We start from the raw sequence: 17,071 nt of genomic DNA, 5'->3' as shown, positions 1-17,071 counted from the left end.
ACTAGAATTTGAACATTTTAAGACTTTTCTGGTATTCGACTCGATGCACTCATTTAAACACCAATCGTATGGGGATTCTGGAATCGCATGTCAATCGCATGGGGACTCTGGAATGGCTCCATTAACCGTGCTATATTTGTAATGCCCTAAATAGGTTTCACCTAAAAATAAAAGACAAGATGTGAGCATGAAAAATAACATTCAATCAATAAAATGTTAGCTAGTCTGTGAAAAGAAAGATAACCCACGGAAGGCTCAAACATAGAACTTCACAAATACCCAAAACTTGGTGTGTCATCTGTTTCTCATTTAAGTTATGCCAGTAATTCAGCACTTATAGGTTATAATCATAGGAGGCCCATGAAGTTAGTCAGTTCAGTGAAATCAATTAGTTCTAAAAAGTTAGCTTTGCACAATTTACTTCATTAAAAGATATGATGACCTGTCATTTCAAGACTTAACTCACCATCACTGTCGATTTTGAAAAGTCAGTCATTATTCTGTTGGATGGCATTCCACCACTGAAATACAAGAAAGAACATAAATGCAAAGTCATAAGAACGAGCTCAATGCCATAATGAGGAATACATTAGTAGTTGCTGTGCTTGTTGGGTCAACATTACATGTGTAGACTTGTTATTATTTGTAGACCTGTTACAACATACAAACTACATTTCCCTCAAATATTCCTTCCTTAAAATGAGGAAAAGTGTTAACTCGACCCATTTAGACAAATAATAGCTTCCCCTGGGAAGTGAGGCAGCTCAGGGAACATGGGTCATCTCCTTTCTGCACCATCTGCTGTCATGGCTGTGCTACAAGTGTTGCATTTCATGTTGTATAATGACACCAAATCTGAACAGTTCTCATGCCTGATATTAGTGTACATTCCTTTTGTTGGTGTATGTGCCCTTTCTAATGCTGACTTCCTTCTCCTCCTGTATTCCCCCTCAATCATCCCTTGCCTCTTTCCCTGTTTACTATACTCATGTGGTAGAGGTATGTTACAGTACAATTGTACATTTAAATTAATCCTAAAATCACAAATAATGTGTTTATATGGTTTTGACAGTGTATTATAATGCTTTCCTACCAATATATTGTGATATCTATGCATTTCATGCATTAATTGACTGTATCTTGTAATGTGTCCCTACTGTACATGTTAGCTAGCTACTGTACTTTCTACTGTAGGCTCCGTGTCTTCATTGGACTAGCATGGCTATTCATGTGCACTTGGCGTATAAGGGCAGCACAACATTTTGGTTTATGGAAGTTATTCCTTTCTTTATCAAGGAATTTAATAGCAACATCCTATGGTCATACATAAGCCGATCAAAACATAACGCAAAGGCAATCTACACCGGTCACAGCTGGAAGGACTTCCCTCTCGCTGAATCTGGGTTCCTCAATTTCATCATTTTCCCAAAAATCTACGGAATTTTGCCCAAATCTGTGTCTGGAGGACATTTAGTGGTCCTGAGACAAAAATACTGTGGCTTTAGGTTATTGTTGACTTGTCATTTTATTTGTATCACATTACTGCAATTTATTCTGTTGCTTTGCATTATTGACTATTGCTAAAAGCTTTTGGGAGTTAGTTCAAAAATATTTTCCATTGATTAGGTAGTATAAAAACATATTCATCGCCCCAAAATGTACTTAAAATGACTTTTCAGATACAGTATTTAGACTAAACATTCAATTCAATCCAACATCTAATTCAGACTCTCATTTTGGAAGGTATCCATATTACTTCAAGCTACCATTTACATAGAAGCTGTTTACCATTCTCATCATTTGAATCTCAGTACAGCACATCTGAAGCATATTCACAAAATGAGCTAGCACAAAACCAAATAATAAATGACTAAATATGGAGCTATCTAACATAGCTAACATTCCAAGAGGGTTCAATGTTTATTTTAGCAAAGTACTAAACCATAAACAACACCCTTTTATCGTCTATTTAACAGCTCTATACCAGGTGGTGTCAGAGGAAGGCCCGGAAAATTGCCAGACTTCAGCCACCCAAGCCATAGACTGTTACTCTGCTACTGTCCAGCTGTCTACCTGAGCATCGGCTCTAAGATCAACAGGCTCCGTGACATCTTCTACCCCCAAGCCATAAGACTGGTCCATATTTTGCACTGACTATGCACTCTCACAAGTCTATACACTCTGTGCTATCTAGAACCTTAAAGGGATCTTGGGCTGTCCCCATAGGAGAACCCTTTAAAGAAAAATGTGTGGTTGCAGGTAGAACCCTTATGGGTTCCATGTAGAACCCTTTCTACAGATGGTTCTACATGGAACCGAAAAGGGTTCTAACTGGAACCAAAAAGGGTTCTACCTGCAACTAAAAATAGTTGTCCTACGGAGGACGAAGAACCCTTTTGGTACCCTTTTTTTCTAAGAGTGTACAGTACATACACACACACACACACACACATAACACACACATACACTCATACCGACACAACACACACACACGCACAAACACACACTTTCACTCTCATCAAATGCTGCTGCTACTCTGTTATTTATTACATATCTACCTCAAATACCTCGTACCACTGCACATTGATCAAGGACTTCTATTCCCTCTATGTTCTGCAGCTCCATTCTTGTGAATTTTATTCCTTGTGTTACGATTTCTATTTTTATCTCTGCATTGTTGGGAAGGGCTCTACACCCGTTGTATTTGGCGCATGTGACAAATAAAATGTGATTTTATTTGATTTATTTAGACAGCACTGATAGTAAGTGTACCACAAGCCTGGGAGAACACAATAGTGTGTAAAACTCTACTGAGAGAGGTCCACTCAGGCAATGACCAGTCCCCTTGTTAACGTAAAGAAGATTGACGATTCCCTGCTGTTCTGTTTTAACTGGGCAATCTGGGATTCAAACAACAACAAAGTGATCACACTGCCTAACATGGATGTAACAATTCCAGATTTCCCCTTTAAGGATGGATGTAACAATCCCCTTTAAGGATGCCCCCGTGATGCACTTTGGGATTCTTCTGGTGCTTTGAGGAAGTGACTCATTTGTAAACAGTTATCTGTGATTTATCAAATAACTGTGGCCGAGTAGGCAGTCTTAGGGTGCATCCCAAATGGCACCCTATTCCTTATGTAGTGCACTATATGGTAGGTTGCCATTTGGGAAACCGGTCTTAGTCTCACACAGTAACACTGCGCTCTCTCATATCTTTGTCCAACATGTCAAACTGTATAACATGTCTCACCTTGTCTAAATGCGCTTAGATGTAAATATAGTACCTGAATATTATTATACAGTTGGCTACTTTGATTTACTTTGGTAGCGACTACATAAAACACACCTGGATGGGGACCAAAAATGTCTGAGAAGGTCCAGTCCAGACAATAGTTAGAAATAGAGAAATGTAGACAGGAGACTAATATGAGATCTTTGTCTGCACTAAACGAGTTTAAAAAGGAGAAATCTGCGATTGCGACTTTTAAAAGAAGTATACATACCCATTGATTCTTAAAGAATGTAACTTATAAATGCCTCCTGAGCTTATTTCAACTGTCTCACCTCATCAGAACTCAAAATAGAAGCTTGTTTTACTCCTTTTTTAAGAAAAAAAAACAAAACAATGTAATTGTAAACAATCATTATATAGACTAAAAACATGGTTAAAACTATAATTCTGATCTCATGGATGGTCAGCTCTTGCATCGATAGCTCTGTATATGAATTTGAGAGTGGTTGCATTTCTGCAGCCACATCCCTCAGCTGTTTACCAAAAACAGTGGCAGGGAACCGGCTTTGTTATTGTTTGAACTGCAGATTGCCATTTTAAAGATGACATGAAATGATGCAGCTGGGCTGCATACCGAACCATGACACTTTGGAGTAAGGAGATTGTACTCATGATATGTGTTTTGTTTAACTGTTAGCAATTAAATGGCAAACCTCACAGAGTGAATGCTGGATCGTGTGTGAATACTCCACATGGGCTATAAAGATGTGGAGGCATACCTTCACAAAACTATAGTTTATTTAGCTTACTATAAATGGGAAAGAAGACTTTTGAAAACCAGGGAAAGAAAATGTATATATTTTGGGTCGATTACATTGATTAATTTGGAAACATACTTGCAAGGGCCAAGAAATGTAAAAAGTCACGAAGTCTAAAGATTAAAATAATGAGTTGTACTACACGGATTCAAATAAAACAATGCAGAGTGATTTTCATATCATCGTTATGAGTGGAAGCAATGAAGAAGGCCTGCTATTCATGTCGGGAAACATAATTCATGTGTTATTCCTCTACCAAAACGAGAAAACAAATAAATCTCCTTTTTCTAAATGAAAGCAGTGCAGACATACGCTATCAGAGGGCATGACAAAATACATCTTGAGGAACTTTGATAAAGGAGTAAGCTGCCCTTCAACATTCAGTAGGACGTAATCATCTGAAATGGCCAGATGCAGACAGTGACCACCATGTCATCAGGCCAAAGCACTCAAAGAAAAGGAGGCCGGCAAAAATTGATAAAGGTTATCAGGAGAGTGCACGAATAGATGAATAGACATGTGGACAATGTACAGGACTGACTGTACACATGCATACACAATTCACATAATGGATTAAAGTACACTGTGAGAGAAATCCTAAAAAACATGCACTTTCACTTAGTCATACATTGATGTCCAGGGCTTGACGTGGGCAGGAGCTCACCGGAGCTGAGTACCGGCACTTGAGTACCAACTATCTAAAGTAGTGAAAATAAGATTTGCCATTGAATTGCTCAAATATCCCAAAAGTCTGAACGTTGTTTTTTTGGGCTTGCCAATCCTAGACTACTGCTTGTAGTGCAGCAAAATTGCTGCCACTTCATAGATGATTAGACCGTGGCTTTCTCTACCCTGCAATAGATTTTGGAACAGAGAAGTTGTGGAATGAACAATACAGACAGACCTCTTCTGTTTTTGTCTGCTGACGTGCAGACGATGTCATGTCAGTCTGACTTCGAATGAAGTCAAATTCTTCAATGGAGAAATACTGAGTCACCGGCGTATCCTGTGAAAATGGGTTTACACGTTTCCTAAGTGCTATACACCTTGGTTGGAGAGCGATGTTCCAAACCTAAGATCTATAATGGAGTATGGCCATATCCCGTGTACTGTCACTCCAAATTGAGTGCCGCCATTACAGTCGGAATAGTGTCACCCTATTCCGTGAAACTATGAGAATGTCCCAATGTGATTCGAACAAATGGCTTACATGAAGTTCAGTGTTCATTTGCAAATGAAACTTTTACACACTGCACTGCAGAATACAAATGAGTTGACTTGTCAACCAATGGAATAACTGAACACTCCACTATGACCTACGGGGTTTGGTGTACACTGTGGTATTTCCTATTGTCCTGTGAATAAAGTGTCGTGACAGGTTTTATGTAACATGTCCTTTCTCACAAATGAGCTACGCACAAACTGTGGCACTGGGTCAATCAGTACTTGTTTCTGGGCAAGGATAGAGGGGGATTCTGAAAGACCCAGAAATGCTAGACAGACCGAGGGGTTCCCATGTAAGCTGTGTGTGTTTGTGTATCCGATTCAAAGACACCTCTGCACAACAGGCATTAATGTCAAAGAGATTACTTGAGCTGAGTGGTAAAGCAAAAATGTGCTTGAGAGTCACATCTTATTGATGCATATGGTTGCTATGAATATGATTGCTTTTCATTTCACTATCAATTTGGTCTGTGTTCAGATGCTTGGTTCACATTCTTCCCTCACTCCTCTGCCACATTGTGTCTATGTGAATTAGCTGCTACTACAGTTCACCACTCCTCTTAAAAATACAAATATGCGTAGGCTACCCTCAACGGAGATTTCGGGTTTGATGTATACAGTTTTATGTACAGTGTCAAGTTGATGAAAGCATGATTCATGCTGAGTTAATGCATGACCTACTGCAACAAAAGACTAGGAAAACCATGCCCAGATGTCTTGCCATGGGCTAAATTATCAACATTGCATCTACTTTTGCTTGTAAAGGCTTTGGGTTGCCAGTCTGTTTAAAATGCTTTGTAGTTTGTGTACAAAACAGTCTTTTAAACATTCTTAAGCGTAAACATATACATCCCATCCTCAATGAAAAGAAGAAAGAATTCCCATACGAGTTAGGAGATCAACAGCAACTGTCTGCTGGAATATGTTCGGCCCGTAAAACGAATGCATCTTTTTCTTGAAAGATAAATCCACAGAGTACATCCCCAGTATCCCCTTATGACAATCTCAAATGAATATACTTACTGTAGAATGGAACGTAGAACAGACTGCCATCCAGATCTAGTACAGTAGTCTATATGTCAATCACTTGATAAAGAGGTGTCTTGTCTGGCCACAAAGACATATTGATGAACTTTTATTTAACCAGGGAAAAGCACATTGAGACCTAGGTCTCATTTGCAAATGTGCCCTGGGAACAATACAGAAAATAAAATGCTACACAATTTAAAACACTAAATTAAAGAATTAGCAAATATTATATACACAATAAACTAGCAAAACAAACACATTTATCAGTATAAAAATCAATTTCCCCTAAACTGATCCAGAGACAACAACACATCCAAATGAAACGTTACTTGGAGATTATTCCACTGTAGGTAAAGGCAGATTTACCCAACTCTGTGGATACACGTGGCGTCTCCAGCATTAACCAACCCTGTGGATACACGTGGCGTCTCCAGCATTAACCAACCCTGTGGATACACGTGGCGTCTCCAGCATTAACCAACCCTGTGGATACACGTGGCGTCTCCAGCATTAACCAACCCTGTGGATACACGTGGCGTCTCCAGCATTAACCAACCCTGTGGATACACGTGGCGTCTCCAGCATTAACCAACCCTGTGGATACACGTGGCGTCTCCAGCATTAACCAACCCTGTGGATACACGTGGCGTCTCCAGCATTAACCAACCCTGTGGATACACGTTATTAACCAACCCTGTGGATACACGTCTCCAGCATTAACCAACCCTGTGGATACACGTGTGGATACACGTGGCGTCTCCAGCATTAACCAACCCTGTGGATACACGTGGCGTCCAGCATTAACCAACCCTGTGGATACACGTGGCGTCTCCGTGGCGTCTCCAGCATTAACCAACCCTGTGGATACACCCGTACACGGCGTCTCCAGCATTAACCAACCCTGTGGATACACGTGGCGTCTCCAGCATTAACCAATTAACCGTGGCGTCTCCCCTGTGGATACACGTCCAGGCGTCTACACAGCATTAACCAACCCTGTGGATACACGTGCGTCTCCAGCATTAACCAACCCTGTGGATACACATGCCTCCAGCATTAACCAACCCTGTGGATACACGTGGCGTCTCCAGCATTAACCAACCCTGTGGATACACGTGTCTCCAGCATTAACCAACCCTGGATACACCAGCATTAACCAACCCTGTGGATACACGTGGCGTCTCCAGCATTAACCAACCCTGTGGATACACGTGGCGTCTCCAGCATTAACCAACCCTGTGGATACACGTGGCGTCTCCAGCATTAACCAACCCTGTGGATACACGTGGCGTCTCCAGCATTAACCAACCCTGTGGATACACGTGGCGTCTCCAGCATTAACCAACCCTGTGGATACACGTGGCGTCTCCAGCATTAACCAACCCTGTGGATACACGTGGCGTCTCCAGCATTAACCAACCCTGTGGATACACGTGGCGTCTCCAGCATTAACCAACCCTGTGGATACACGTGGCGTCTCCAGCATTAACCAACCCTGTGGATACACGTGGCGTCTCCAGCATTAACCAACTCTGTGGATACAGCGTGATACACGTGGCGTCTCCAGCGTCTCTGTGGATACACGTGGCGTCTCCAGCATTAACCAACAGCATTAACCAACCCTGTGGATACACGTGGCATCTCCAGCATTAACCAACTCTGTGGATACACGTGGCGTCTCCAGCATTAACCAACTCTGTGGATACACGTGGCGTCTCCAGCATTAACCAACCCTGTGGATACACGTGGCGTCTCCAGCATTAACCAACCCTGTGTTGTAATACTAGTTTCTGTAGATCAACAATATCAAGTAAATTGGTAATTTATTGAGTAAGGCTTTAGAAACAAAAACAGAATAATGAAGTGACCTGTGTGTTTTTAGCAAGGTTCAACCTTTATGATAAACGATGCAGTGGTGAGTGTCAAAACTGTCAGATGTTATAAAACTAATTGTGCTGTGATAATTGTGTCCAAGGGCTTCAAAACACTGGAAGCTGCATTCATGTATATAATATCACCATAATCTATAAAAGGAATGAATGTAGACTGAATGACCTGTTCTCTACTATTTAATGAAAGGCAAGCCCAATTCCTATAGAAGAAGCCCAACTTAATTCTTAATTTCTTCACTAACTCATCAACATGCTTTTAAAAAGATAGCTGATCATCAATCCAGATGCCCAGATATTTTAGGCGGGGACACGACCAATGGGGGCACCATCTAACGTACTTGTACACAAATCATCAGTTAGATTATTACATGATTTGGAAAATAACCTGTACTTGGTTTTAGCAGCATTTAGTACCAACTTCAAGTCAACGAAGAGCCAATCGTAGAATAAGTAACGTGTGATCCACAGTGTGAATGCCTTGGACAGGTCAATGAAGAGGGCAACACAATGTTTCTTCGTATCTAAACAATTTATGACATCATTTAAAACCATAGAAATAGCAGAGATGGTGCCTTGACCTGGTCTGAACTTTGACTGTTTTACATTCATTAAATATGTAGCAGTTAAAAGGAATCTAAGTTGAGTACTAATCAATGATTCCAGGATATTTGCTAGGCAAGAGAGCTTGGAAATGGGCCGATAATTATTTAGATCACTCGGGCCGCCACCTTTATGCAGAGGAGGCACATGGGCCGCCTTCCAAACTCAATATAATTGTCAAGTTAAATATATGTGTTAATGCTTCCACAATCAATGGAGCAAAAAAAATGTAATAAGAAGGCATCAAGCATATCAGCCCATCAATCATAAGTACTTGTTCCAATACGTCAGAAGTAGACAGTTGCTCCAGAGTACAAGGATTCACTAGGGGTTGTCTGGTCCTTAATCAAGTCGACTTGCGGCTGGGAGAGGGACGAGCAGTTTACTGACTGACCCGGGTCTATTAATAAACCAAGATTTCTTTCAAACAGAAAAACGGCAGACATAAAATGTTGATTTAAAGCATGACCTATCTAATTTTAATAAAATAATGATATCAGAGTTCAGTATAACTTGCTTGGGTAGGGAAGGAGAGGACTTTCCATGCTTTAGCGCCTTAACGTTTTTCAAAATGTAGATGGATCACCAGCAGAGTCAGCTAAAAAACTTAGGAAGTGGCTTGATTTAGCCTTTTTTACTATATATGATAATTACAAGATTTAGTCCACCAATAATAATTGGCAATAAGTAGTTGACAAATTTTAGTATAGAAATAACTCCTAACACCCCCAGGTGCAGTGTAATGTGTAACACTGTACAGGTCAGGTAAAGGTATACATTTTCAGTGCTACTCTATCGCCGCCCAGTGGTGATCGATTGATATATCACCCATTCAAATTCCTCCACTTTCTTTAAATTCAGATTCAGACTCAGAACTATAGCATGTCTAGGCCTACTCAATCTTTTGTCTTTTACAAAACTTTGGGCCTTCCCTAATTTGATACTGGCAAAATGTTTCATCTTGCTTTCCAAAAATGGCTTACATGTCAAGAAAATGCATGCCATTTACACTAACAAAAATGTAACCTTTATTTAACTAGGCAAGTCAGTTAAGAAAAAAATTCTTATTTACAATGACGGCCTAATGGTAGGTCTAGTAACAGCCAGAATAGATGGGCCTCACCTATGAGTCTGGTTCCTTTCTAGGTTTCTTCCTTCCAGGCCTGGGCAACTCCAGTCCTCGGGGTCTGATTGGTGTCACACTTTTTCCCCAGCCAACACACCTGACTCCAATAATCAACTAATCATGATCTTCAGTTAAAAAATGCAATTAGTTTAAATCAGGTTTGTTTGCTTGGGATGCGGGGAAAAGTGTGACCCGCACCTCTGATTGATAGCCTACAGCTGCTCTTTGAGATCTTGACAAGGTAAAGCAGGAGGAACAACTGCTTTGATGCAAAAGGGGCTCCGGACATTCAACTACACACCTCTATTTGGCGCCAAACACAGATTGCAAATGTTTTTGTCTCGTTTATTGTAAGCGTATTTCATCCACATTCATGCTTAACGTGACCGACAATTGTTATACAAAAATCATAAGTGAATAATATTTAGTAGAGTTTAATGTTAGTAACAGCATTGGTATCGCTGTCGAAGACCTACATGTAGCCTACTCACCACACTAACTACGGTCAAGTGAGCCAACACTTGCAATATGCAGGTCAAGCCATTTATTTTCCTTCTGGGTTTGTGTGCGTGAATACACAATACTTTTTCTGGTAGGCAAACTGAGTCAAATGTGCACTCATGCACAGATTGAGATGATGGCAAGAAATCATTCCAAACAAACATTTTGAAGAACACTTATCCCTTCTTCCATAATCAAAATGATACCAAATCGTTTATTTCCTTTTCGCACCTTATCAAAAATGGCGTTGATATCACGGGTAGAATGAGGCCGCAGTAGCCTAATGGGCTGCTATTTAGCAAATGTTCTATTGTTAAAGTGAGATGTTTTTACGGTCATGACACAAACACAGTACACAGACACACACAGCTTCACAATGTAAGCCTACTAGAGAGTGCATTTTACATTTACATTTAAGTCATTTAGCAGACGCTCTTATCCAGAGCGACTTACAAATTGGTGCTTTCACCTTATGACATCCAGTGGAACAGCCACTTTACAATAGTGCATCTAAATCAGTGTGTGTGCCCTCAGGCCCAGAGGGAAGCTAAAGTCATTCCGCTACCCAAGAATAGTAAAGCCCCCTTCACTGACTCAAATAGCCGAAACAATCAGCCTGTTACCAACCCTTAGTAAACTTCTGGAAAAAATGGTGTTTGCCCAGATACAATGCTATTTCACAGTAAACAAATTGACAACAGAATTTCAGCATGTTTATAGGGAAGGACATTCAACAAGCACAGCACTTACACAAATGACTGATGATTGGCTGAGAGAAATTGATGATAAAATGATTGTGGGGGCTGTCTTGTTAGACTTCAGTGCAGCTTTTGACATTATCGATCATAGTCTGCTGCTGGAAAAACGTATGTGCTATGGCTTTACACCACCTGCTATAATGTGGATAAAGAGTTACTATGATCGATAATGTCAAAAGCTGCACTGAAGTCTAAGTAAATACTGATTGTCTTTTCTTATTATCTGCTAGGCCATTACAATTGTAACTGGCTATACTTATTTCACCACCTATCATAATGAGACACAACTTTCAATTATTTTTATCAAAATATATGTTTGTAAACGTGCCATTAAAAAGTAACATGATGATTGAGTGTCTATATAGCTGTACCATGATCTTTGCATTTCTACTAAGTAAACCTCCAATTGGTCCCTACTATTCCACCCGCTAAAAGCCCGCCTCATCCCTAGTTGGGTTGTCATCCCAATGCCCGGCAGACCACCCTCGACCCCCTGTATCCCATAACCCATAAACGACTGGGATCCATCCTTTGAAAAGAGCACACAGTGCCATTTACCAAATTGAAGTAGAGAGCTAATATTAATAATATGCATGTCAATCTCTCCTGGCTGAAAGTGGAGGAGAGATTGACTTCATCACTACTTTTATTTATGAGAGGTATTGACATGTTGAATGCATATTTTGGAACTCCTCCAAGACTGTTGGAAAAGCATTCCTCATGAAGCTGGTTGAGAGAATGCCAAGAGTGTGCAAAGCTGTTATCAATGCAAAGGGTGGCTACTTTGAGGAATCTCAAATATAAAATAAATTTAGATTTGTTTAACACTTTTTTGGTTACTACATGATTCCATATGCGTTATTTCATAGTTTTGATGTCTTCGCTATAGTAATAGTAATAATAAAGAAAATCCCTTGAATGAGTAGGTGGGTCCAAACTTTGGACTGGTACTGTACGTACATGGACACACAGGCTTTATTCAAGGTCAGTGGAAGGTCCTTAGTAAACACAGAAAACAATAAGGGTCCAATCCAGCTGCCCTGTGGAACACCACACTCACATTTGCATCAGAGAGGCCTCCATTAAATAAAACCCTCTGTGTTCTATTGGATAGGTAACTGTCCATCCATGATAAGGCAGTTGATGTTAATTCATAACTCCTACGTTTTTTCAGTATTTTCCAAAAGCTCGCTAAGCACCGGTAACAGGATGATTGGTCTGCTGTTTCAACCATTAAAGGGTGTTTTGCTATTTTCTGGTAGCGGAATGACCTTTACCTCCCTCCAGGCCTTAGGGCACACTCCGTCTTCTAAGCTTAGATTGAAGATGTGGCTAAAAGGAGTCGCAGTGTATTCCACTACCAACCTCAGACATGTACAGTACCATCCAGGTTGTCGGTTCCAGGTGGTTTGTCCTTATTTATAGATACTGCAGCAATATATTTTTCTGTGCTTATCTTTCATTATTTGGATCACTATGCATGAATATGAAGGCTCAGCATCTGTTGTTTGCATGTCATGCCTAAATTTGCTAATCTTGTCAACAAAGTGGTTGGCAATATCAAAGGGTTTTGTTATGAATGAGCCATCAGCCTCAATGAAGGATGAAGCTGAGTTAGTATTTCTGCCTTGAATTTCATTAAGGGTACTCCAGAGCTTAATACTATTATTCTTTCTATCATTTTTCTTTGTTCCATAGTATAGTTTTTTCTTCTATTTGTTTAGTTTAGTTATGTGAGATATCTCAATTTACTATATGTCTGCCAATATGCTGTGTTGCCAGACTTATTTGCCATTCTCTTAACCTCGTCCATACAGTTTTTTCAATTCATCTATCCATGAGGATTTGGAAGTTTTAACAGTCAGTTTAATTATGGACACATGCCTGTCAGTAACCAGAAGAAGCAATTTCATAAATGCTTCAAGTGCCGCATCAAAATGTTCATCATTACATACATCAGACCAACAAATATTTTTCACATCTTCAACATAGGAATCATTGCAAAACCTCTCGTATGATCGCTTATACACTGTTTTAGATCCAGTCTTTGGAACTTTGATTTTCCTATGGCTATTATATTATACTATTATATCTATTATATTATGATCACTATATCCAATGGATGTGGATACTGCTTTAGAGAAGATTTCTGCAGCCTTATTAAAGATTTGTTCAATACAAGTGGATTATTTAGTTTCTGTTCTGTTTGTAAATAACTGGTAGTTTGACTGATAACCTCAACCAGCTGGTTGCAGGCACTGGTTACAGTTTGAATCTTTTTCTTGAGGGGACAGTGGACACCCAGTCAATATTCAGGTCACCCTGAACATATACATGTACATTTTCTCTTGATATCACATACATTGATCAAGCATTTAACCCTAACCCGAGTGGAGCAGTGGTCTAAGGCACTTCAGTGCTAGAGGCGTCACTACAGACACCCAAGCTGTATCACAACCAGCCGTGATTGGGAATCCCATAGGGCGGCGCATAATTGGCCCAGCGTCGTCCAGGTTTGGTTGGTGTAGGCCGTCATTGTAAATAAGAATTTGTTCTTAACTGACATGCCTAGTTAAATAAAGGTTCAATTAATATATATACATTTAGGCCTAAGCATTTGTGGAGACACCTTGCCGTTTGGAGCCAGAACGACGAGGTGTCTCTAGTTGTTTACAATTGTGATACACCTTCCATGCATAGCCTATTCAACTTCTCACAATAAGCTTTAGGTGAGGCAGGTGAACCTCTAGCCATATCACTTCAACAGCATTTGACATGAGATCCTCTCTGAACTTTACAGGAATATAACTCTGAATATAAACAGCAATACCTCTTCGATTGGCATTCTTGTCACTTCTGTAGATATTATAACCATATATATGGTATAATTTTAATTACGGAAGATTGAATAACTGTGCTTGGAATTATTTGTACCTATAGTCTCTGTGCATGACAGTGAATCCAAATAAGTTTCCCTACCAGAAAACACGCGATACCGGAAAGTGTTGCATATTCCGCGCATGATTTTAATGAGGAGGACACTGAAGAGTGGATGACTCAATGGCTTGACCGCGTTTTGCAAGTGTCGGCTCACTTGACCCCAATTCACAACCACATCAGATTTTTTGGTGGACTGATTCGGGAACACGCACCTGTCACGCCCACATATACAGACACTGACAGCAGCTGCAAGTGCTCAGTAGCCTAATTTAGGATCTTCTATATTGAGGGGTGTTTGCCTAATATATGTATATATATATATAACATTTAACATATACGTTAAATGGTATGTGTTATATCCGGATATGTTGAAACCATTGAGAAGTATTGATTGTAGTGAAATAATGTTAATCGCTGAAATCCCTGTTCAGATGCATTTTAGATTATTCAAGTAAGGGGCAGCTTTTACAGATGTTGATATTTTTTTACAACATTTGGCCAAAAGCCTTCTCAATATATATATTTTATTGTTACATACATGCACTCTCAAAAGTTGCCTCACAAAAATAACAAAGACAGAAGTGTGTCAAGCATAGACTGTAAAAATCGTGTCAAATCACAATTCTACCACTAGAGTTCTCCTGTGTAAAAACCTGTCCTGCTATGTTGGCGCTGTTTACCTCCCCAATCCTGTGCTGTGGCCAGCTGGACATAAACCATAATTCAGACAGTCTAAACTATTCCGGAAATACAAATGTAAGGTATTTTACATTGAATCCTTCACGGAGTTATACAGACACATATATTAGTAATACTGTAGTAAAGGTAAGTTTGACATTTATTTCATGAAACATGTATTACTTCAATGAAAACATTACGGCTAGTAATAGTTAGCTATTTTATGAACATGGCGCCTTCGAAAAAAAAAAAAAGATCTTCCATGCACGTTTTGGTAGCTACTATAGTTTCTTTGCCACTGTCAAAAAACGATATTGTATTTGATTTGCCCAGCTACGCGGCTATTAATCATGTTTGACAGCTAACGTTTGCTAGTACAGAACTGCTTTGCCGATTCGGCTAGCTAATGCGTTGGCTAGCTCGCTGGCTAGTTACCTTAGCTTAATTTACTATGTTTTGTCGAACCATGTTTAGGTTGATAACTTTAGTAGTTTACATCAAGCCATGCATATTGAAGTATTTGACCTAGGTAGTTAACTAACGTTTTGACAAGCTGTATTTGGCCCACGCCATGGAGATGATCCTATCCAAACGTTAGCTAGTTTCCTGTTAGTACCAACTAGCTACCTAATATTAAGCTGACAGGAGCCAGCTAACTGACTGGGAGCTCCCAGTTTGCTCTTGTGGCCTTGGCTGCTTTTGTTGAAATATCCACGGACTGTGTTGAATACATAATCCAGAAATCAGACTATTTGGATGGTCTAGGGAAGAAGGCACAATTACCTGCTCTCCCACTAACCATGTGTCAATAGTTGGCCAGACAAAATTAAAACACAGTGACGACAAGGCGTATTAATGTGTCCAATTAGCTTGTTAGCTGGCCAATCTAGCTAGCTAACGCTTTAGCTAGGTAACAACATGTTTGCTTGCTCTTCAACATTATGCAATTTGAATGTAACAATTATTCGTTTTTTCCCCATTTAGTTAAATGGTTAGCTGTAATAATAGTCGATGTGATAAGTGATTGCAATGAATTTAGCCAAATAATTAACTAGGTACTACACATAGCAGGCCTATCTTACACCCAACAACTGTTTTATGCACATGTGCCGCCGTAAATCATGATGATGGTGTGAAAAGTTGCCTGGTATGGTTAGCCGAACCCATATTCCGGTCCAGCGAATGAGATGAGAGCGGTCCAAGTAGCTATCTTGTTTTTATATTTTCAAAAAAGTATTTCTTGACTTAGTTTTAACCATTACTTCAGCTTTAGCACAGCCGCAGGACTTCTTCAGGATTTATGTTTCCCATAGCTTCTATTATTCATGGTGATTTTGACCGGCTGTTTGACCGGTTGCCCGTACCAAGAATATAGATAGCCTATATACAACAGTGGTTAATTTCAGATGGTATATTTTATGTCATCCTCCTCTGTTCTGCACTGGTTGTGTTGGAAGAGTGAAAACAGATGCCAATAACTAGACTTATCTCATATATGATTAAAAGCTCTGTCTTTTTTGTGCTCCTGGACACCTTGTATAATAGAATGGGGGAGTGTAGTTCCTCCACCTCTGTTGTATTTGAGTCATGTAGTGTCAGTCGCCCTGAGACAGAGGTGTGTAGCAGCTGTGATCTGTATTTAACTAGGCAAGTCAGTTAAGAACAAATTCTTATTTACAATGATGGCCTAGGAACAGTGGGTTAACTGCCTTGTTCAGGGGCAGAAAGACAGATTTTGACCTTGTCCGCTTGGGGATTCGATCTTGCAACCTTTCGGTTACTGGCCCAACGCTCGACTACCTGCCGTCCCCTGCTGTTACTTTCCTGTGTAAGGTGCCAGTGGATGTGGAGTTGAGCACAGAGCAGTGCTATGGCACAGTTGGCACTCATTAACGCCTACTCTGATTGGCATAGCATGGGATATTGCTCACTGTCACCTCTACTCCTCTCAGCAATTCTTCACTGTCTCTTACAGCTCAGCAGGCTGCATGTCAGGCAGTGGAAGATACATGATTTACAGTCTTTCAACCCTCAGGTTATTTTTACTGTCTTACTAAGGCCATACAAATGTAATGAAATGTTTAACAGATGGTCCTCATCACTCATCACATTAAAATAAAAATGTCGTCCTCAAGCTTCCTGTAAAGAGAGATACACAACTTCCTGTCAGATTATAGCTGAACCATGCCTCTTTTAGTCTCCCCAAGATGCTAATATCTCTTGATTAGGTCGTTAGGTGTTGAATTAAGGTTGCTAACAAGAATCTCTAC

The 17,071-nt window shown here is 40.0% G+C and overlaps 1 protein-coding gene and 1 long non-coding RNA gene across 7 annotated transcripts in view; one reads left to right on the top strand and one right to left on the bottom strand.

The window, feature by feature from the left end:
- Positions 1-88: 88 nt before the first annotated feature.
- Positions 89-17,071, bottom strand: part of LOC135565682 (uncharacterized) — a 22,829-nt gene continuing 5,846 nt past the window's right edge. Inside the window, exons 2-3 of the long non-coding RNA XR_010461780.1 lie at positions 467-521; positions 89-161 (exon numbers count right to left, since the gene is read on the bottom strand). This is a non-coding gene — a long non-coding RNA (uncharacterized LOC135565682). The remainder of the gene's footprint in view (positions 162-466; positions 522-17,071) is intronic.
- LOC115114360 (zinc finger MYND domain-containing protein 11-like) overlaps positions 14,792-17,071 on the top strand; it is a 26,866-nt gene continuing 24,586 nt past the window's right edge. For 3 of the 6 annotated variants that reach the window (XM_065013385.1, XM_065013384.1, XM_029642534.2), the window contains exon 1: positions 14,792-14,948. The gene's annotated coding sequence lies outside the window, so the exon portion shown is untranslated. The remainder of the gene's footprint in view (positions 14,949-17,071) is intronic. The other 3 variants (XM_065013388.1, XM_029642533.2, XM_065013383.1) reach the window with 2 other exon arrangements.

Source organism: Oncorhynchus nerka, linkage group LG9b (genome assembly GCF_034236695.1).
Source record: "Oncorhynchus nerka isolate Pitt River linkage group LG9b, Oner_Uvic_2.0, whole genome shotgun sequence".
NCBI classification, from domain to species: domain Eukaryota; kingdom Metazoa; phylum Chordata; class Actinopteri; order Salmoniformes; family Salmonidae; genus Oncorhynchus; species Oncorhynchus nerka.
Note: the sequence above shows the minus strand (reverse complement) of the source record. Positions and strands in the feature narration are given on the sequence as shown.